The following is a 23,259-nucleotide window of genomic DNA, read 5'->3' as shown; positions in this document are numbered from 1 at the left end:
TTTCTTTTCGACCAGTTGTTATTTAGTTCTGACTAAATTTTATTGATTAGTTCAGTTATGTAGATTCCCCTTGATGCCTGTCCAATCTCCTGGCTTAGCAAAAAAAAAAAAAAGTTATGTAGATTCATTTAAAGATGAAGCACAATGCTGCAAGAATTGAAGTTTGACTACAAAGATTTGTAGAGTTCCTCTAAAAAAAATAAAGGATTTGTAGAGTTGTGAATTTTACAAAACTAATTAAAGTTGTAAAAAAAAAATACGCAAGTTGTATATTTTAATCAAGCTTTACATTTGTAGAGTTGTATATATTAAAAATTTTATTAAATCATCTAATGTTCATATTAATATTGAGATTTTATTTTAAAAAATTTACGCAAAATTGTATGGATTATAAGTAGTTTTGTTTGCATTGAGATTTTTAAAAAAGCTAACAGTAATATTAATATTGTTCAAATCTAAATCGATTCAAAATAAACCACAAATTGATACAAAAAACTGAAAATCATGCAAGATCTAATATTATTGTATATGTTTGAATGTCCTTTTGTAAAAACCTCTCAAATCGTATCATATTTTGATTTGATTAGTCAATTAGTCTTTGCCTCAATTGACCGAAACTGCACTGTGAACACTCATATGAAGAGCCGCTATTTTATCCCATATGAATATGTATGTTGTATAGATTTTACTAAATTTGGTGTTCATTTTTCAATTGAAACAAAATTTGTGTATCAAAAGGCAGAGTTTAAAAAAAAAAAACTATCTTCTTTTTCTTATGATTATTTTTCCTCTTCGGCTTTACACTAACACATGTATCTATTTAAAATATAGTAAGGTAAATTCCTTGACCTCTCAATGCTTCTTACATTTTTTGCTTAGAGATGACACCCTCATAGAGTCTCTCAAATTTAAATATATTAAATACTTTATTCTGCAATAAATGTATGAGAAATGCATTCATTAAAATATTTATCTTTTTTTATAGTCAATTACCTTTATATTGTAGGTAAACAATGAAACTCATACATTATTTGCATTGAAGGTAAACAAATTGTAGGAACTTTGAAATGCACCAATCAAGGCAATCACAAGAAACAAGTTCATGGAATATGTTAAATCACTCAATGATAACAGATGTATCTGCTCTATGTTATAGTGTATCAAAGGGAGTATGTTATTAAATGAACTTAAAAAATAGTTTTTTTCCTTCTTCTTATAATAGTGATCAAAGGGAGAATATAGCTAAGACTCATTCTCTAATTTGTGTCTTACTCGTGATTTTTTCCGTTGATATTTTCATATTTTATTTATGATTGAAGAAAAAACAATGATTTGTGTTCAGTTAGTGTTTGCCTGTGATTTTGGCAAACGAGGGCTAGTTTTGATTATAACAAGCGAGATCGAACTAGAAATGTCAAGACCATTGTGCAAAGGTTTTTATGTTTAAAGAGTTTGAAAAAAGGTCACGAAATGCACTCAGGTTGCTTAGAGAGCAGGACGGGTTTGATATTAAAAGGCACTGTCTCTCGACAGGTTTGAGATTGCAAGTAAAAACTTAAAACAGAGCAATTAAAAGAAAGATAAAAGTAAGTTTATAATGTATTTTTGGCAGTTATATATATAAAAAAAAAAACTAATACACTACTAAAACAACTAACATGGGAATCTTCTATAGTGATGGCATATCATCATAATGTAGTTTAGTTTATAATATGTATTTTTGGGAAAAATTTATTTTTTTTCCTCTCATATTTTATTATGTGTTTTCAATATCCTAATTAATATAATTAACTCATTCAAAGATAGAAGAAGATTGATGGTTAGATTCATAAGTAGAAGAAGATCGGCAACTAATGTGTGAGAGTATCAAAAGTTGAAAATGGTAAAGAAATAATTTGTTAAAAACTATTATAAGAATGTCTCCACCTATTCGTCATTTTCTTTTCTGCTTTGGTCTCCACCTATAATTTGCGGAAATTATTAATAAAATTATATTACATGAATGAGTAGTGATATTTTGACAACCATTTTGTTACAACCTTTGAGACAACTTTGTCACACTTCTATTTAAAAAAATAATAGCAAGCACTTTTTCCCTCTCAACTTACCCATACCGGCAATTTTGACCAAAACACTGATGTTGACTTGGTCAAAATTAATGGGACGTCACTTTTGCAAAATGAGATAAAGGCAAAGAGTCAAAGGTAAATTGAACCAAATATTTTGAAGTGAGCAACACTAGGTTTCAAGCTCGTCCATGCTTTCATATGGTGTCTTGTGCATCAGTTTCTATTTGAACACATATTGAGCAGTAGATATTGCTTTGACTTCATTGGCAAGTCATTGTTGAATGACGTTCTTGCTTGCTTAGCTGCACAACACTATTCGCATAGTTACTTTAGTACCTTAATCTAAGGAAGACCATACACCATTTTCTTTTCATGCATCAGGTTCAAGATTTTGAAATTCAAATGGTTATATCTTTGATTCCAAATCCAGTTCCGATCATTAGTAACTGTTGAAGCAAGGCACTAATGATCAAGAATATTGATCATGATTTCAAAAAATATGTTGTTAGACTTGAGCAAAGTAGAATTTTATTTTGCTATTTATTTCATCGCTAATGGGATTTTGTATTATTAGAAACAAGATGTCCTAACAAGATCTCTTTTTGTGTAGTCGAATATTTATGGACCGACAACTTCAAAAATTATCACTTCGCCGTGTTCCAAGACTCGTGCTTGGGGGGTTGTGGACCATTAATATATAATTAAGGGTACAACGCCCTCCAGAAGGGCTCTAACGGCCCTGAGAGTGTCCTCCAAAGGGCGCCGCCTTAGGGCTAGAGTTGCTTGGGGGCTTGATGACACTCTGTCATCTTTCTTTTATTAGTTGTTTTCATTCAATTTTAATGCCAAACTCATTGTAATTCTGGAGCAAAAAGGGTCAGAACGTGCAGAAAACATGAAATCTACAAAGAAGACTTCGGGCCCCGAATTCTTACAATCGGGCGCCGAATTTGAGCAGACCAGAACCATTTTTGGTTCCGAACTGGGTAGTTCGGGCACCGATTTTGAAGCTTGCAATCTGGAGTTTGGATCGACATTGATCGGGCGCCGTACTGGTGAGTTCGGGCGCTGACTTCTGAAGCTGCAGAAAGCCACTTGACTCGACAATTATTCGACAATTATCGGGCGCCAAACAGGAGGGTTCGGGCCCCGATTTCGCGCAATCCTGGGCTTATGGATCTGATATTTTGCAGTTCGGGCACCGAATTTTACACTTCGGGGCCCGATTTTTCATGTCTATTTAAGCAAGCTGCGTTTTCTGATTAAGGGTTCACGTTTTTGGGGATAAAAAGGTCTGGAAACACAGGGAGAGCGATTTTGGAGCACAATTGGAGGAGATTCATCAAGAAAAGTTCATGAATTGTTCTTGTAATCTCCCTTTTACTCTTTCTTTTTGTTTGATTGCTATGTGTAACTAAACCCTCTATTGTTGGGGATGAGTAATCCTAGATGAACATGATTGTTATTTGACCTAATTTTATTTATTGATGAAACTCATTGAATTGCTTTTCTTATCTCTGTTCTTAATGCTTTTATTGCTTGGCCGCCTTTAAATTGATTTACGGTTTATATTGTGATACGGAAGTGGAATTTATAAACGCTTGAGATAAGAAATCCTTGCCTTTGTAATCTAGGAATAGATGCAAACCCTTGGAACCATTTGAGAATCCTTGCTCTTTCATGCTTAATTTTAATCTTAAAACTCACTAAGGAATTAGGTGTTTATTTTAGAATTAACGTTTCTGTCACTAAGGAATTAGGGCACGAATTTTATAGAGGATTCGGTAGCAACTAGATGAGTTGATTCAATAGCGATAGTTAGGTTGTTAACATGAAATAGTCATCCAGTAAAACTCATCCCCAACACTTTTCTCTTATTAGATTTGAACCATATTTATTTTACTTAATTTTCAATATTGCGATAAAACAAACCACGTAACCTTTTGTTCAATTAAGTCTCAAATACGATTCAACAATATAACGCGATTCTCGAGTTCGACACACGGTCTTACCGTTTTACTTTACTACTTGTACGATTTCGTACACTTGCGAATATCGCTATCAGGGCTAAATCACGGAAAAACAAGTCCACGAAAGGCTATAAATACCCCTTTTGAGATCATTCTCAAGGCATGACCTAAACAGACTAAACCTTAGTTTCATATGTTGTACTCACTGCAAGTACAGTTTTGATAAAACTAATTTGTATATGCGATTATTGGTAATAAATATTTCTCATAGATTAATCAAAATGTAACATCCACATAAACCAATATTGTTAATCACATAATTCTAACTATTGATTGATGCATACAGAAGCTCATTCCAATTATCTGGAACCCCAGCTACACACCAATCCATTCCATGGAAGCCATTATGAGAACTGGGATGTCCATCTTTTCTCAATTCTGAGAGAGCTGTAATGTTGAGAAACTCAACAGGTTTTGTTACTTTTTGCAACACATTTTGCAATACATATGATGCTGGTGGCAATCCTTGTGAGGATGATGATCCAATAATTGGTGTTTTCTCTTTTGCACAGTTTGTCACTCCTGGCTCGTTCCACTGTGTCCCACTATTTTTTATATGCACAAATAAAAGTAATTAGAGAGACATTACAACCATAAATAATGTGTCATGCTAAACACATTTAAACTTTGAATTAGAGACATTAACACAAATTAACAATATATCACTTTTTTCTTCAAAAAAAAAAAAACAATATATCATTTTTGGACTAATCTTCAAGTCTGATAGACCAGACCACATAGGACTACAACCAGCTCAAAAGTAATGGGCATATAAAAGGGTCAATTTGTTTAAAAATTCTCTAAAAAAAACATTTGAATATTACTTCTTTAATCTTATAAGTTTCTCACGTGCCCTATTTTCCCCCAAAATATCATTTATTTGAATTATATAATCCAAACTTCTCTAGAGAGGCTTTCGGATTATATAATCCGAAACATGCTAAAACCCCTAAATGGCTATGTAATTGATACTAAAGCTCTATGTCGACCATCGTACAATCCCCACAAAAAGCAATTTCAAGGATTATATGAATAGTCCACAATGACCATGATATCATAAACCACTTATAACTAAAAATAAGAAACAAAATTTAGAATGGATGAGAAGTGACGAATGAATAAAAATATCTGCAGGTTTATACAAATATTCATGGGTAACATTTATACAAAAAAAAAATCGTTAATTATTTTTAACTAAAATTTAAAATTAAAAGTTCATCACATGCATTTTATTTTCTTTTTAACAAAACATAATATCCATACATTATAATACCAACAAATATCACTGACTCAACAAAAACAAAATAAAGTCTCTTACATTTAATAAAAATACAGTTTTTTGATTTAATAAAAGCAAAAATTTCATATTCATTAAAAATAAAGTTTCTTGTGTTGGAACAAAATGTGTTTAACAATGAACCTTAAAGAGTTTTGATGATAACAAGGTATTATAAAATTGTAAATTGGACTTGCAATTTGGATGAAAGCGTTGACACTGTACTATTGTACGAACTGTACAACCACCTTCTCCACTACTCTGTTTTGTGTCTACGCTACAAGACAAGAAAACAGCTCCAGAATACGGCTTCGCCTGCAAAGATGTTCCTTTGGATAAGGAATGAATTTGAAATTGGTTCTTCATAGGACAACAACCAAATCAGGCAAAAGATCATTGGTGAAAGATCAAGCTTCAACAACGACTCTTTGATGTGCTGGCAATTTCACAACGTCTCTTTCACACCTCCATATAAAGTAATGAAGACTTAGAGATTTGGTAATGATGAACGAAAGACTCTCAACATTTTTACAAGTGCCAAACCTCTGCTGAAATTGTTCTGCATTCACTTAGAATTTCTGTGTCTCAAAGTTTCATCTTAGAAATTCTTAAGTTATTGAGTTTGTATCTGATTTGTATTGTGAGCACCTCTGATTGTATATCAAGTGTTCAACCTTAAACAATTTTCTATGTAATTTTGTTTAGTTAGAAGTCTCTTGCAGTTGTGCTTGAGCAGGGAAGTCTCTTGATTGTGTTCTTGAGCATAGGAAGACTCTTGCAAAGTGTGCTTGAGCAAAGGAAGTCTCTTGCAAATGTGCTTGAGCAATTGTAATAAGATATTACATTCTAGTGAAATCTCCTTGGAAGTGCAAGGGGGACTGGACTACTTCCGGATTGTGGAAGGAACCAGTATAATTGCTTTGTGTCTTTCTTCTTCTCTCTCTCTCTATATTATTCCGCTGCGTTCAGATTCTGATTATCACTTCAGAAGCTGTTTCACTTAGCTTCTTATCAGTGTGTTCAGTTTTTAGGAGAAACGAAGAATTTTCCAAAACATATTTCAACCCCCCTTCTTGTGTTTTTCTCACCTTCAATTGGTATCTAGAGCCTTGGTCTGTTGTTTAACACTTAACCGTACAACAGTAAAAGATCTGAGAAAAACATGTATGGTCCTATTCCTACTCCTATTCCTGGTCAAACTAGCTATAATAATGTCTCACATGATTATAGTGATAGTAAGAAATCCAGTGTTGGAAAAGTTCCAAAGTTCAATGGAGATGCTGAAGAATTTTCTTGGTGGAAAACCAACTTCTATAGTTATATCATGAGCTTAGATGAAGAACTATGGGATATACTAGAAGATGGTGTTGGTGACTTAGTCCTTGATGAAGAAGGAGCTGTTGTGGATATAAAGAAACATACTTCTGAGTTGAAGAAACTCTACAAGAAGCATCATATTATAAGAGGAGCTCTTGTCACTGCTATTCCTAAAGCAAAGTACATGAAGATGAGTGACAAATCCACTGCTAAAGCTATGTTTGCTTCTCTCTGTTCAAACTACGAAGGCAGCAAGAAGGTCAAAGAAGCAAAGGCTCTCATGCTTGTACATCAGTATGATTTATTCAAGATGAATGATGATGAAACTATTGAGGAGATGTACTCAAGGTTTCAAACCTTAGTCTCTGGGCTACAAATCCTGAAGAAGAGTTATGTTGCTTCTGACCATGTGAGCAAGATACTCAGAAGCTTGCCTGCCAGATGGAGACCAAAGGTGACTACCATTGAGGAAGCTAAAGATTTAAACACTTTAAGTGTCGAAGATCTTGTTAGTCCTCTCAAAGTTCATGAGTTAAGTCTTAATGAACATGAGTCTAATAAGAAGAGTAAATCAATAGCTCTTCCATCCAAAGGCAAGTCATTAAAAGCTCTCAAAGTGGTTGAATCTGAAGAGGAAGAACAATCAAGTTTAGATTCTGAACCAGATGCTGCTGAAATGGACATGCTCTCCAACAGACTACAATATCTGGCCAAGAAGAACAGAAAGTTTCTAGCCAGAAGGAGCAACTCCAGAAGCTCAAGGAAAGAATATCAGAAGGGATGCTTCAACTGTAAGAAGTCTGGACACTTCATTGCTGAATGCCCTGATCTTCAGAAGGAGAAATCAAAGGACAATTCAAAGAAGTCAACATTCAAACCAAGCAAATACAAGAAGCAGATTAAGCAGAGTTTAATGGCAACCTGGGATGATTTAGGAAGTGAATCTGGATCTGATAAAGAGGAAGATGATGAAGACGTAAAGGTAGCTATTGGGTTAGTGGCTACAGCAACTTCAGAAGCAGGATCAGATTCAGACTCTAGAGATGAAAATGAGGTATATTCTAAGATTCCCAGAGATGAACTTGTTGAGTCACTTAAAGAACTTCTTACACATTTTGAAGTAAGAACCAATGAGTTGAAGGATTTAAAAGAAAATATGTTGATTTGGTAAAACAGCAAAAATCAACTATATTGGATTTGAAAGCTTCTGAACAAGGACTTAGAGGCTTTGACTTCATGTGTAAAACGTATGAAGATCAGCTCAGGTTCTTATGTCAGAAGCTACAAGAAAAGTGTAATGAAAAATCTTTAAGTAACCATGAAATTGCTCTTGAAGATTTTATCATATCTGGCATTGACAGAAGCAGAGTGGCTTCTATAATTTATAGCATTTACAAGAACAATGGCAGAGGAATTGGTTTTCCAGAAGTGAAACTTGAGAAAACCAATCTAAAATCTTGTTGTGAATGCATCGAGGAAGGTCTGAAAACCTTCTTCGTACCTAAAGGTGCTGAGTTGGAAACTGTTGTTCAATCAGAACCTGAAGCTTCTAGCTCTAAGGCTAAGATTACTTCAAAGCCAAAGAACTCTAAGCCAAAGGCTATGATCAAATCTGATTCCAAGACTTCAAAGATCAGGATCCTGAAAAGATCAGAACCTGTTCAGAGTCTGGTGAAACCAAAATTTGAGGTTCTGAAGTCTAAGTTTCAGAAGAAGACAGTTACTGCTTCTGAAGTACCAAAACCAAAGGTGATGGTTAATCAGAAGCAACCCAACTCACAGCACAAGGTACAAGAAGTGAAGAGTAAAGCCTTAAGTACTAACCTTCCAGGACCCATAGGACGATGGGTACCTAAATCTAAAAATGTCAATAATGCAGGTATGTCTAAGAGCAGTGCCAAAACAAAGATCATGGTACCTAGACAGCGGTTGCTCAAGACATATGACAGGAGAAAAGTCAATGTTCCTCAGCCTAACAATGAAAGAGGGAGGAAATGTGAAATTTAGAGGCAACCAGTCTGGCAAAATCATAGGTACAGGAACTATTGGTAATTCCTCTACCTCAATTAATAATGTATGGTTGGTAGATGGTCTTGAACATAACCTTTTGAGCATAAGTCAATTTTGTTATAATGGTTATGATGTGCTTTTTGAGAAAACCAACTGTACTGTAATCAACAAGGAAGACAAATCCATTGTGTTCAAGGGAAAGAGAGTTGACAATGTCTACAAAATCAATTTTTCTGAACTGGCTGATCAGAAGGTGATTTGCCTTCTATCAGTGAATGATAAGAAATGGATGTGGCACAGAAGGTTGGGACATGCTAACTGGAGATTAATCTCTAAGCTTAGTAAGTTACAACTTGTCAAAGGGCTACCAGACATTGACTATCATTCAGATGCACTTTGTGGTGCATGTCAGAGAGGGAAAATTGTGAAATCATCTTTTAAAACCAAAGACATTATTTCAACCTTCAGACCCTTAGAACTACTCCATATTGATCTATTTGGACCAGTGAGTACTGCGTCCTTATATGGAAGTAAATATGGATTAGTCATTGTTGATGATTATAGCAGATGGACTTGGGTGAAATTCCTGAAAAGTAAAGATCATGCATATGATGTATTCAGCAACTTCTGCACACTGATTCAAACTGAAAAAGAGTCAAAGATTTTGAAAATCAGAAGTGATCATGGTGGAGAATTTGAAAACGAGCCATTTGAAGCCTTTTGTGAAAAACATGGAATTCTCCATGAATTCTCTTATCCTAGAACTCCACAACAAAATGGGGTTGTAGAAAGAAAGAATAGAACTTTAAAAGAAATGGCCAGAACCATGATCCATGAAAACAATTTGGCAAAACATTTTTGGGCAGAAGCAGTGAATACAACATGTTATGTGCAGAATATGATCTATATCAGACCTATCTTGGAGAAAACAGAATATGAACTCTTTAAAGGTAGAAAACCCAATATCTCTTACTTTCATCAATTTGGATGTACATGTTACATTCTGAACAACAAGCTCTACCTAAAGAAATTTGATGCCAAGGCCCAAAGAGGAATCTTCTTAGGTTACTCTGAAAGGTCAAAGGCATACAGAGTGTATAATTCAGAGATACTCTGTGTTGAAGAATCTATGCACATTAAATTTGATGACAAAGAGCTTGAAGATAAAACTTCAAAGCAAGGTGAAAGTTTTGCAGAGATACAGGTTCCTGAAGTTACTCTAGAACCTGATCAGATAGCTGAATCTGAAGATAGTCCAGAAGCTGAACCCACATCAGAAGAACAAGATGAAGCTGCTTCTGATGAAGCACAAGATGGCCCACATCAAGCAGATCCTCCAAGAAACACATTCAAGCACAAGTCTTCACATCCTGAGGAGCTAATCATTGGAAACAAAGATAGTCCAAGAAGAACAAGATCATACTTCAGACAAGAAGAATCAATGATTGGACTAATCTCAACGATTGAACCTACAACAGTTGATGAAGCACTTTCAGATGATGGATGGATCTTAGCTACAACAGTTGTTGAAGAGCTGAATCAATTTCAACGAAATAATGTGTGGGATCTGGTACCCAAACCTCAGCACAAGAACATTATTGGAACAAAATGGGTATTCAGAAACAAGCTGAATGAGCAAGGAGAAGTAACAAGAAACAAAGCAAGACTTGTTGCACAAGGTTACAGTCAACAAGAAGGCATTGATTATACTGAAACATTTGCTCCAGTTGCAAGATTGGAAGCAATCAGGTTACTTCTTTCCTACGCAGTTAATCATGGCATAATATTATATCAGATGGATGTCAAGAGTGCTTTTCTTAATGGAGTCATTGAAGAAGAAGTGTATGTCAAGCAACCTCCTGGATTTGAGGATATTAAATATCCTGACCATGTTTTTAAACTGAAGAAATCACTATATGGCTTGAAACAAGCTCCCAAAGCTTGGTATGATAGACTAAGTAATTTCTTAACCAAAAATGATTTTAAAAGAGGACAGGTTGACACTACACTCTTCAGAAGGAGTCTTGAGAAATATATTCTTGTTGTGCAAATATATGTTGATGATATAATATTTGGTTCTACTAATGCATCTCTTTGCAAGGAATTCTCTAAGCTAATGCAGGATGAATTTGAAATGAGCATGATGGGAGAGCTGAAGTTCTTCCTTGGCATTCAAATCAATCAATGCAAAGATGGAGTTTATGTTCATCAATCAAAATATACAAAGGAGCTTCTGAAGAAGTTCAAGATTGAAGATTGTAAAGTGATGAACACTCCAATGCACCCTACGCGCACCTTAAGCAAAGATGATGAAGGAGCTAAAGTAGATCAGAAGCTGTACAGAGGTATGATTGGTTCTTTGTTATACCTCACTGAATCTAGGCCATATATTTTATTCAGTGTATGCTTGTGTGCAAGATTCCAATCAGATCCTAGAGAATATCATATGACTGATGTCAAGAGAATCTTCAGGTATTTGAAAGGAACAACTAATCTTGGACTCCTTTATAGGAAATCCTTAGATTATAAGTTAGTTGGATTCTGTGATGCTGATTATGCTGGTGATAGGATTGAAAGAAAGTCAACCAGTGGCAATTGTCAATTTCTGGGTGATAATCTGATATCCTGGGCTAGCAAAAGACAAACAACTATTGCTATGTCTACAGCAGAAGCAGAATACATTTCAGCTGCAAGTTGTTGCACACAACTACTTTAGATGAAACATCGGTTGGAAGACTATCAGATAATTGCTAACAGTATTCCCATTTATTGTGATAATACTGCTGCTATTTGTTTGTCTAAAAATCCAATTTTGAATTCAAGAGCTAAGCATATTGAAATCAAACACCATTTTATCAAAGATTATGTTCAAAAAGGAGTTTTAGATATACAATTCATTGATACTGAGAATCAATGGGCTGATATATTTACTAAGCCTTTAACTGTTGAAAGGTTTGACTTTATAAAGAAAAATCTGAACATGCACTACGTGTCTGATTAAAGTTTGCTTGCTCCTGAATAGGATTTTAGGTTCTGAAGTTAGTTCAGAAGCAGTAGTCCATCAGAAGCTCTTTATTGAGATTCTGAGGAAAACTCGCTTCTGATGGCTTATATGTATTGGTGTATAACTTAAAAGGGCAATGATGATTTAATAGCTTTGAAAGTACTTTCACACGCCCCCAATTTGTCATTAATGTTATGTTTGTTTGTCTCTTTTAAATTGCAATTGTTTTGCTTTTAACACATTCTCAATTCACACACTACTCACTCACAAACAAACACTTTTGCTCTCAAACCTCTTGCGAAGTAAGTGCAAAAAACCCTAGGATCCTAAAATCTTCTTCAATCTTCTTCAATCTTCATCAATGGCAACCTCAAGCTCAAGCATTCCAGAATCAACCTCAAGGGGTACAACAACAAGCACCAGGATCTGGGTCTGTTTACAAACAAAAGACAATGTCTATTCCTCTTGAGTCACTGATAGTTCAGAAGGAATCACCAGTGGACTTTGCTTCTCTGAAAAATAATGATGTCGACATGAAAGCGTTGGTAGATACTCAGAAGCTGGCTGAATATTTCAAGATGTTGAATGGGCCAACATATGAAAACTTGGTCAAAGACTTCTGGGTAAGGGCTGAAGTCTATCAAGAGAAGGACTCAAAAGTGAAGATACAGGCTCTGTCAAAGGATGAAAAGGCGGAGATGGAAAAGAATCCTACTTCCTTCAGTAGCCTTGAGATAAGGTCTGAAGTGATGGGTATTCCTATAACCATCTCTGAAGAGGTTATAGCTAAAGCATGCATAGTGAATGCTGAAGGAAGATTTCAGGAAATTGTAAAGAAGGAAGATATTTTGCTAAAGACCTACTACAACATACTTCTGAATGGAAATCCAAAAGCCAAAACGTCTGAGATGGAAATTCATAATAGAATGTTGGTGAAGTTCTGCACAAATTGTTTATTTCATAGAGGTGGAGGGTCTGATCAACCCAACAATCAACAGAAGCTGGCAATATACTTCATGGCTACATTTGAGAAGATAAATTTCCCAAGATACGTTTTGGATCATCTCTGCTGGGCAATAAACGAGGGTATCAACAAAGGAAGGAAGCAAGTGCCTTATGGAAGATTGCTATCTGAAATCCTCCACCAGGGTAAAGTATTGGAGACTCTGAAGAAATCAAGGGATGCTTCTGACGCATGCTTCAAGGCTTCTACTGCTGAGAAAACTATCAGTAGGAAGACCTTGCATTCCATGCATTTGTTCAAGAAAGTCCCTCAAGATGAAAAATGGTTGGAGATGATTACAGCAGAATCTAAGATTATCAGGGACTTTCCTCCCATCATTAAGGAAAGCAATCCTGAAATCTTAGCTGAAACGATAGTTGCGTATGCCTTAGAATCAGATGCAAATCCTGAGAAGGAAGCTGCTCCTGCTAAGGTAAAAGGAAAGAAGGTCAAGGTGGTTACTGTATCAGAAGTTGCTACTGAAAAGGTCAAGCAACAGAAGGTTGCTAAGAGAAAGAGAGGAAAAGCTGAAACTGTATTCGCTCAAGAAAAAGTGGATGAAGCTTTGGATGAGCTAGAGCAAGAAGAATCTGCACAGTTGGCTACAAAAAGAGTTGGTCCCTCAGAAGCTGATAGTTCAAAGCCTACTTCAGAAGCTGCAGATAACTCAGCAACGTTATCTCAGGTATCTTCAGTCTCACACACATCTTGTACCACATCTTCTATCCCACCTGAAGACACCTCTCTCTTAGATCACCTAGAAAGTCATTACCTAGGTGAACTACCCCAATCTAGCTTCAACCTTAACCCACAAACAGCCTCTGAAATGGCTCCTGAAGCAACTGCTTCTAAAAAGGTCATTTTAGAAAGCCCCCAACAACAACAACCAAAACCAGTAAAGGCCACTTCACCCCCACAACAACAACCATCTGTTTCTGAACAAGCAAGTCCAAAATAGACCATTCCTGAACACATTGTTCCTGAACAACCAGTTACTACACCTGAACCTGTTACTGAAACTGTTGTTCCTGAACAACAAACTCCTGAGCCAATCCAATCACCTATCATCCAACCTGTTCAAGCTGTCAAGATAACCCACTATGTTGGTGTCTCTATAACCGATAATATGGATATAGACTCTGAGGATGATCAAGATGATCATGCCTCTGACATGGTTATAGACACCGGTTCTGACCTACCCTCAACCAGCAACACCCTAACTACAAATGACCAATCACCATCTGACCTAGCCATTGTACCCACTGCCCCTCCTAAACCTTCAAAACAACCTTCACCACCCACCATTTTCTTGGACTCTCAAGTATTACAAGATGTGTGGGAAGACATTGACTCTGAAGTTTTAAGACTGATAGCTGGAAGACATGACTTGGGTCATAAAGTGGACTATCAGAAGCAACGGAGGAGAATCAAGGAAAGAGTGCTCAATCTAATTTTAGCTCTGCATGATTCCTGCATAAAGGCTCAAGAGTAAGCCAAACAGAAGCTGGAAGACTGGTTGAACGGAATGGAAGAAAATTCTGAAGATATAGAAATCCTTGGTACTTGGGTGAAGAATCCACTAAGTATCAGAGGCAGAAAACCTGAGGATTTCCTGCCTAAGGAGTTAAGTTTGACAATTCCTTCCGAGATCATTTTGAAGAATGCTGCACCTAACCTGGCTCTAGTTCAGGAGAACAAAGTTCTGAAGGAAAGGAATGAAAAACTAGAAACAGAGCTACAAGAGCAGAAGCTAAAGATAGCAAAGTTGGAAGCTGACATGAAAGAAGCCAGAATCAGGGAAGACAAGTACAAGTCAGAGATGGATAGGAAGTATGCAGAAACACAAGAGTTGCTGAAGAAGATCCTAGAGAATCAAAATCAGCCAAACCCTTAGTTGCACACCTAGAGCTTGTTTTGTTCTTTATGATTCTGATTTATATGTTTCTGTTTCTGATTTAGTCTTTACTTCTGAACTTTTATCTGCTTCTGAACTCCTTTTCGCTTCTGAATAACATTAACTGTTTATATCATGTGTGTTTTAGTATCTGCTCTGATTATATTGTTTGAAGATGGTTTATATGCTTTAGTTATATGGTTTGAATGCTCTGAACCTTTATCTTATGTTTTTCTCATCTCTTCTTTTTGTTTATTTCTTTTTGCTAATGACAAAATGGAGAGTATATGTGATAGTATTTAAAGGCTCTGAGCCCCATTAATAACATTTGAAAATTTTGAGAAATTTCTATCTTTTTGTTTTACCTTAAAGAGGTGTATCAAAAAGGGGGAGTATCAAATTTCAAATAAAATTAATTGAACCATTCTTCTTTCCCATAAGGCAATTCTTTCAATTTTTTAAGCTCTGATATTATTGTGCAAAAAATGAATTTAATTAACCTGGATAGAACTTAGGGGGAGCTTACAAACCTCACCTTAAAGGCTATCAGACTCAGGGGGAGTTAGAGCTTACAAACCTCAGACTCTGAGCTTACAAACCTCAGAACCCTAAAGTCAACTCGTTAATTAGATTAACAACAATTGATCAATTTTAAATACTATTGTTTGTCATCATCAAAAAGGGGGAGATTATTGGAACAAAATGTGTTTAACAATGAACCTTAAAGAGTTTTGATGATAATAAGGTATTAAAAAATTGTAAATTGGACTAGCTAATATTTGTTCAAGTGTACAGGACCATAGTTAAACAGTTACATCATTTATTGGTTCTGAATGAGCAAATAAAGAGCAAAAGTAATCAACAAAATTGAAGCTTAGACGCTCCTGAAGACAAAAAGCGCTCCTGAAGTCAAGCTGCTCCTGAATAGAGTAAAGTGCTCCTGAAGACTAAAGCGCTCCTGATGGAATAGTGCTCCAGAAGATTAGTGCTCCTGAAGACTAGAGGTCCTGAAGCACCACGTCATCATTAGAAGCTACATTATCAGAAGCTGCCTCATCAAAAGCCATTTCACCAGAAGCTGAAGATCAACTGGATTTGCAAAATCCAAGGATTCAAGAGTTGTTTCATGGATCGAAATTCATCAAAGGACAACAAAAGATCAGTGGAACTTTGCAACGGTCATTTCAAAGTTGTTTGAAGGCATGTGCTTGCAATTTGGACGAAAGCGTTGACGTTGTACTATTGTACGAACTGTACAACCACCTTCTCCACTACTCTGTTTTGTGTCCACGCTATAAGACAAGAAAACAACTCCAGAATACGGCTTCGCCTGCAAAGATGTTCCTTTGGATAAGGAATGAATTTGAAATTGGTTCTTCATAGGACAACAACCAAATCAGACAAAAGATCATTCGTGAAAGATCAAGCTTCAACAACGACTCTTTGATGTGCTGGCAATTTCACAACGTCTCTTTCACACCTCTATATAAAGGAGGGAAGACTTAGAGATTTGGTAATGCTGAACGAAAGACTCTCAAGATTTTTACAAGTGCCAAACCTCTGCTGAAATTGTTCTGCATTCACTTAGAATTTCTGTGTCTCAAAGTTTCATCTTAGAAATTCTTAAGTTATTGAGTCTGTATCTGATTTGTATTGTGAGCACCTCTGATTGTATATCAAGTGTTCAACCTTAAACAATTTTCTGTGTAATTTTGTTTACTTAGAAGTCTCTTGCAGTTGTGCTTGAGCAGGGAAGTCTCTTGATTGTGTTTTTGAGCATAGGAAGACTCTTACAAAGTGTGCTTGAGCAAAGGAAGTCTCTTGCAAATGTGCTTGAGCAATTGTAATCAGATATTACATTCTAGTGAAATCTCCTTGGAAGTGCAAAGGGGGACTGGACTACTTCCGGATTGTGGAAGGAACCAGTATTGTGTCTTTCTTCTTCTTCTTCTTCTTCTCTCTCTGTATTATTCCGCTGCGTTCAGATTCTGATTATCACTTCAGAAGCTGTTTCACTTAGCTTCTGATCAGTGCGTTCAGTTTTTAGGAGAAACGAAAAATTTTCCAAAACACAATTCAACCCCCTTCTTGTGTTTTTCTCACCTTTATCTTGCTTCAACAATCCCGACCACTTTCACTTCCTTTTAAAAGAGCATAACACAAATTTGAACAGTCTTGTAATAACTAATAATACTCATAGTGCCGAGGTTGTTTGCTTAGGAAGTTGAATGATATTAAAGTTATTTTTGTAATTTATTCGGTTTAATAACAGGTATAGAATCCACGGGTGCATATATCATTAAATCCACATTCGTATTCATTAATTAGCAGGTAGTTAAAATATCCGTTTATTTTATATATCCATGATTACCCATTAAGGTAGCCGCTCTGTATCTATAGCAGATTTTATCCGCGGATATTCACAGATGCATATTTTTTCCATCCCTAAACATATTTGTGCCATATTTCACAAGCGGATATTCACAAATGTTTGAATATTCATGGATTCGAAATATAAATTATATACCACTAGCGGAAAGACATGTCCGCTCTTTCTACCGCGCTAACGCATGTGATTATTTTATTATGTTTGTTTGTATAATTTTGATTAAATTTTTTAAATATTAATGGAAATTATTGATATATTGATTTATAAACAAAATATTGTCAAGGCATATAACAAAATTATTTTTGAACTCAACATATTTTCGTTTGCCTGCATATAAAATTAAGATAAAATAATGATCATTTATTATTTATTCTAATAGTAATTAGTAACATCATAACATAAATGTATAAATGACATGTTATGTAAAAGAAACATTGTCTTTTTTTGAAGAAAAAAGAAACATTGTTATGATTACAATAAAATAATATCTTTAAAAACTACATTTTTCGTAAAGTCTCAATCTTCTCCTTCTATTTTCCTTTTTTAATGAGAACTTTTGTTGAATTTTGAGAAACTTCTCTTGATAAAGCTACATATAATTGACCATAGCTGAAAAAATGCCATGGAAGATAGATTCCGACATTGGGAATTGTTTTCTACGAAGCATAAAGGGAAGTCCAAAACTCACATTTATTTTTAATTTAATTTTGGGCAAAAATGCTCTTTTTCCAACATTGCTTCCTGTTAGGATTTTCATATCCAACATATTCTTAAATAAACCACGACATAACAATCGTGTCCCATTACACAGGTCATATCTGGGGCCTATGTTTCACAACAACATCAAAGGTGCACCTTTTTTTACCTTTAAAATATGTGGTGGGATACTTCCTTGAGCAATTGAGTTTATGAATGCCTATTGATATAAGTTATGAGTATCCCTTCGACCTCGTCAAATGAAAACAAATTATGTTATTTTTCTTGGAAACTGGTTGATAATTAATATTTAATATAATGCTAACAAATCTTTATTTTGAGTCCTAATTTTTTTTTAGATGATTTAAAGTTCAATCTTTAACATTACTTTTTTCTCACGTTTGTTACTAATATTTTTTTTAGAGGATTTAAAGTCCAATCTTTAACATTATATTTTGCTCACATTTGTTACTAATCTTTTTTTTTAGAAGATTTAAAGTCCAATCTTTAACATTATTTTTTGCTCACGTTTGTTACTAATATTTTTTTAGAGTATATTAAGTCCAATCTTTAACATTATTATTTTTTGCTCACGTTTGTTACTAATCTTTTTTAGAGAATTTAAAGTCCAATCTTTAACATTATTTTTCACTCACGTTTGATGCTAATATTTTTTTAGAGGATTTAAAATCCAATTTTTAACAATATATTTTCCTCACGTTTGTTACTAATCCTTTTTTTAGAGGATTTAAAGTTCAATCTTTAATAATATTTTTTGCTCACGTTTGTTACTTTTTTTAGAGGATTTAAAGTCCAAGCTTTAACATTATTTTTTGCTCACGTTTGTTACTAATTTTTTTTAGAGGATTTAAAGTCGAAAAATGCTGCTTGTCCCGATAAAATCATTCCCAAAATTCTGATGTTTATTTCCTTTATTTATGTATCGATTAAATAAGTTTTTTTTTTCATATAAATATAGTAAATTTTGATTTAAATCCCTATAAATTAAAATGAGATGTTTTTATTCTCATAATATTTTTTTTTGTTTTAAATTTTGATCTTTAATGGATATAATTTTGACATCTTGTTAACATTTTTTAGACATAATATGAATATATAAATGTTGAACATAATAAACGAACATAAAATAGATACATAGGAGCTTAACATATATAACTTTGACATTCATATGAATATAAATTGGTCATTATGGACTAAAAACAAAAGAAAAAATTGTGAGGGTGAAAATATTCAATTTTATTTTATATAGATTAAAATCAAAATTCGCTATATTTATAAGGACGAAAAACTTATTTAACCCTTTATTTATTTATTTATTTAACACATTGCTCAATTCCCTCACCTTTCCCATCGGGTATATAAGAAATTTTCGTATATTATTTCTATATTATACATCTACAATATATTTTTTTTTTGACAAAAAGAAGCTTATTGCATTTCATTCATAATAATAGTAGAGATACAAGATGGAATCCTAATATGAATATGGAAACTAGCATGACGCAAAGCCACTCTAGCAAAGCTATGAGCGACTTCGTTGGCTTGTCTCCGAATGAACCTAACATCAGAGGTTACTAAATCAGAAGCTAACAGACGTCTACAATCATTAATAATTGCGCTAAAGTTAGAGACGCCACTTTTACTACCATAAAGACTGTCTACCACAGTTTTGGAATCAAGCTCAAAGTCCACAATACCTAGTTGCAGATCGCGAACCCAGTACAATGCTGATAATAAACCCAAAGCCTCACCCAAATCCACATCAAGGAGCGGAGTCATCCATTCAGTCTTGGCTAAAACAAAGCGACCTTCTTCATCACGAATGCAAACACCAATACCGACCCGATTCCGAGCTTGAGAGAAGGACGCATCAACATTACAAGTAAACCTGCCGGGACTTGGTTTGATCCACTTCAAAACATTCGAGGTGTTAGGATTCTGAGGGATATGATGTCGGATATTCTGAGCATTCCTCCAGCTAGTAAGAAGAGAACCTGCACGAGCACAAATAGCTTGAGCTGTTTCAATAATGTTGTTCCACACCTTATTGTTTCGATGCTTCCAAATACTCCAAAGGGTCACACTGAAAATTTGCTTTTGCTGCTGATCCAAGTGTTGTAGGATAGCAAACACATTGGTTGGAAAGCTGACATTAATATCAAAAACAGCCATCAGAGGGCTCCATAAGCCAATACGTTGCCAACAAAGCATACTTTTACTGCACATAAAGAACAAATGAGTGTTATCCTCTCCAAAATCATCACACACTGCACACCTATCAGTACACTGAACTCCTTTAGATTGCAAATGGATTCTCGTGGGCAAGCAATTACGGCAAGCTCGCCAAAGGAAATTCTTAACTTTCGGGGGCAATTTTAAACTCCAGATACAATTCCAGCTACCCGACACACGGTGTTGAACAACTGCCACATCATGATTCAGAATGTCCTTATACGCAATTTTAACTGAACAAGTACCATCCCTTTCAAACTTCCAAACAGGCACATCATGAGTAACCGAAGGAAGCAACGGAGTGTTAAAAATATTTCTAGCAGTAACAGTGTCAAAAAAGGTATTAATGAGCTCCATATTCCACTGTTTCATGGGTGTAATCAACAAGTCAGAGACAGTGATGGAAGGCCACTCCAAATGATGATGAGTTGATGGTAAAATTCGTGCAACATTACTGATCCAGGGGTGATCCCAAACTGGTATGTGTTCGCCTGTACCTATACTCCACTGAAAACCACGCCGAATCACATCTTTACCACTCCAAATACTACGCCAAACATAACTAGGATTATGGCCTATGCTAGCTCCAAAATAGTCACATCGAGGAAAATATTTAGCTTTGAGTAAACGAGTGATTAGAGACTGTGGAGAAGAAACCAACTTCCACGCCTGCTTACCAATCATAGCCATATTAAAAGCCTTAAGGTCCTTAACTCCCATCCCTCCAAACACCTTTGGAACTGAAAGTCGCTCCCAAGATAGCCAGTGCAATCCTCGAGAGTTTGCTGAATTATGACCCCACCAGAAGGAATTTAACATTTTTTCTATGTCATTTATGAGGGATCTCGGAAGAAGGAAGATACTCATCACATAGGAAGGAATAGATTGCAAAACAGACTTAATGAGAACCTCCCTTCCAGCCTGCGAGAGACATCTACTACTCCAGGAGTTTATTTTATTCCAGATGCGATCCTTAATAAATTTAAAAGTTGCATGTTTGCTGCGGCCAATCATAGAAGGTAGTCCAAGATATTTACCTGTACCCAGCACTTGACGAACACCGAGAGTAGTAGCAATGAGAATCTTTAAATCATCTGGAGTATTGCGACTACAAAAAAATTTGGACTTCTGGATATTAATGGCTTGCCCCGAAGCTTCTTCATAAGTAGTCAAAATATTTTTCATACAAACAGCCTCTCTTTCACAAGCTCTAAAGAAAAGAAAACAATCGTCTGCAAAGAGAAGATGAGAAATAACTGGTGCATTTGTGCATATCGAAGTACCTCTAATATTATTGCAATGTTCAGCTTCACGAATAAGGGAGGAGAGTCCTTCCGCACAAATGATGAATAAATAAGGTGAGAGGGGATCCCCCTGACGGAGGCCGCGTCCTGGCACAATAGGACCCACTGATGCTCCATTAACCAATATCGAGTAATCAACCGTCTCAACACAAAGCATAATCCAACTGACCCATCGATATGAAAAACCCATTTGAATCATAATTTCTCGTAGGTAATCCCAATCTAATCTATCATATGCTTTACTAATGTCCAACTTAAGTGCAACATCTCCACTCTTTCCCTTTGCCTTAGCCTTCATATAGTGAACAATTTCAATAGCCACCATTGCATTGTCTAAGATAGATCGACCTGGGACAAAAGCTGACTGATTAATAGAGATACATTTATCGAGTACCTGTTTGAGCCTATTAGCAAGCACCTTGGCTACTATTTTATACACAACATTATAGAGAGAAATAGGCCGTCAATCCTTCATTGAAGTCTGAGAATCACCTTTTGGAATAAGAGTAATATTAGTAGAATTGACATGTGGTGGGAAAGCGCCACTTTCTAGCCAATGACAACCTGCCTGATAAACTTCATGACCACAAGTGTCCCAAAAATGTTGATAGAAACCTGGGTTAAAACCATCTGGACCTGGACATTTATCTGCTTGCATGGAGAAAGCTGCCTGTTTGAACTCCTCTAAAGTGAAATTCGCAGTTAACATATCATTATCATCTCCGGTGATTGAAGTTGGAACCAAATTAATGACACTTGCACGCGAGCTTGGTGATTTTTGAAAGATATGTATGAAATAATCACGTGTAATGTGCTTCAGACCATCTTCAGACCGACATTGAAAGCCATTCTCATCTTCGAGATGCTCAATTCTATTCAACTTTCTTCTGGTGCTTGCTGCTGCATGGAAAAATTTCGTATTAAGGTCCCCATCACGATACCAAAATGTCTTAGCACGTTGTTTCCAAAACATATCATCTTTGATCAATAATTTATCCAACCTATGTCTTAACATGTTGAAATAATTCACATTAGAAGCATCCACATGTGAACGGATAGCTTCAAGCTTACGTTGAGTCTTGCGAATCTCTTGTCTGGTGTTTTGGTTAGTATTCATGCTCCATTTAGATAGGTCCACAGCACATTGATTGAGTTTATTCACAAGAGGACGATCACCATAACCTTGCCATCTTTGAGAAACAAAAGGCCCAAACTCTGGTTCAACAAGCCACGCATTCTCAAAACGAAAGCGACGTTGACCGGAACTAGGCGCAGGCTGTGGAGATATATATATCTTTAATATATATATATATATATATATATAAAGAAAACTACCCATTTCAACACGTTTTTGGGTTGGACTTTTCTTTTCAAAAATACCCTTAATTTTTAATTTTAATTTTAAATACAAATAACACATGTAACAAATAGATAATAATAAATTTAATTTAAGGAGAAAACTTACACACAATTCTTTATGAACTGTTCTTACTGTTAGCCAATTATAAAATAACACGTGGAGTACTAATCCATGTCACTAATCATCCTTGTTAACCCTCTTTTACCTATGTTAACCACATATCAAACTCACAAAAGGCTAGCACAAAACAAAAACTCATGTTACTTTTTTATCAGTCGATTTTATGTTGTACATCTGTGTTGTTCCCCTCAATACAACCGACAAAGATTGCCAAGTATTTTCATATCCCTTCCACAAAAAACAGTATTTTTATATTATTTTATTAATATAAGTTACTCTTCCTTAGCCTTTGATCAATTGTAACAAACGTGAGCAAAAAATAATGGTAAAGATTGGACTTTAAAGAGGGATGCTAAATATCCCGATAAAGTATATCCCGATAGCTTCCCGATTTGTTATTGCCTTGACTCCCAAAAAAAAAAAACTGCCCCCACTTACCAAACATGATGTCAGCAGCAATAAGTTCATTTGTGTTTTAAACGGTCGGGACAATTTCGGGAATGATTTTATCGGGACAAGCAACATTTTTCTAAA

The sequence above is a fragment of the Medicago sativa genome, chromosome 3, assembly GCF_051527215.1.
Source record: "Medicago sativa cultivar Bolivia chromosome 3, Bolivia_mono, whole genome shotgun sequence".
Taxonomy (NCBI): domain Eukaryota; kingdom Viridiplantae; phylum Streptophyta; class Magnoliopsida; order Fabales; family Fabaceae; genus Medicago; species Medicago sativa.
This window is presented reverse-complemented; position numbering follows the sequence as displayed.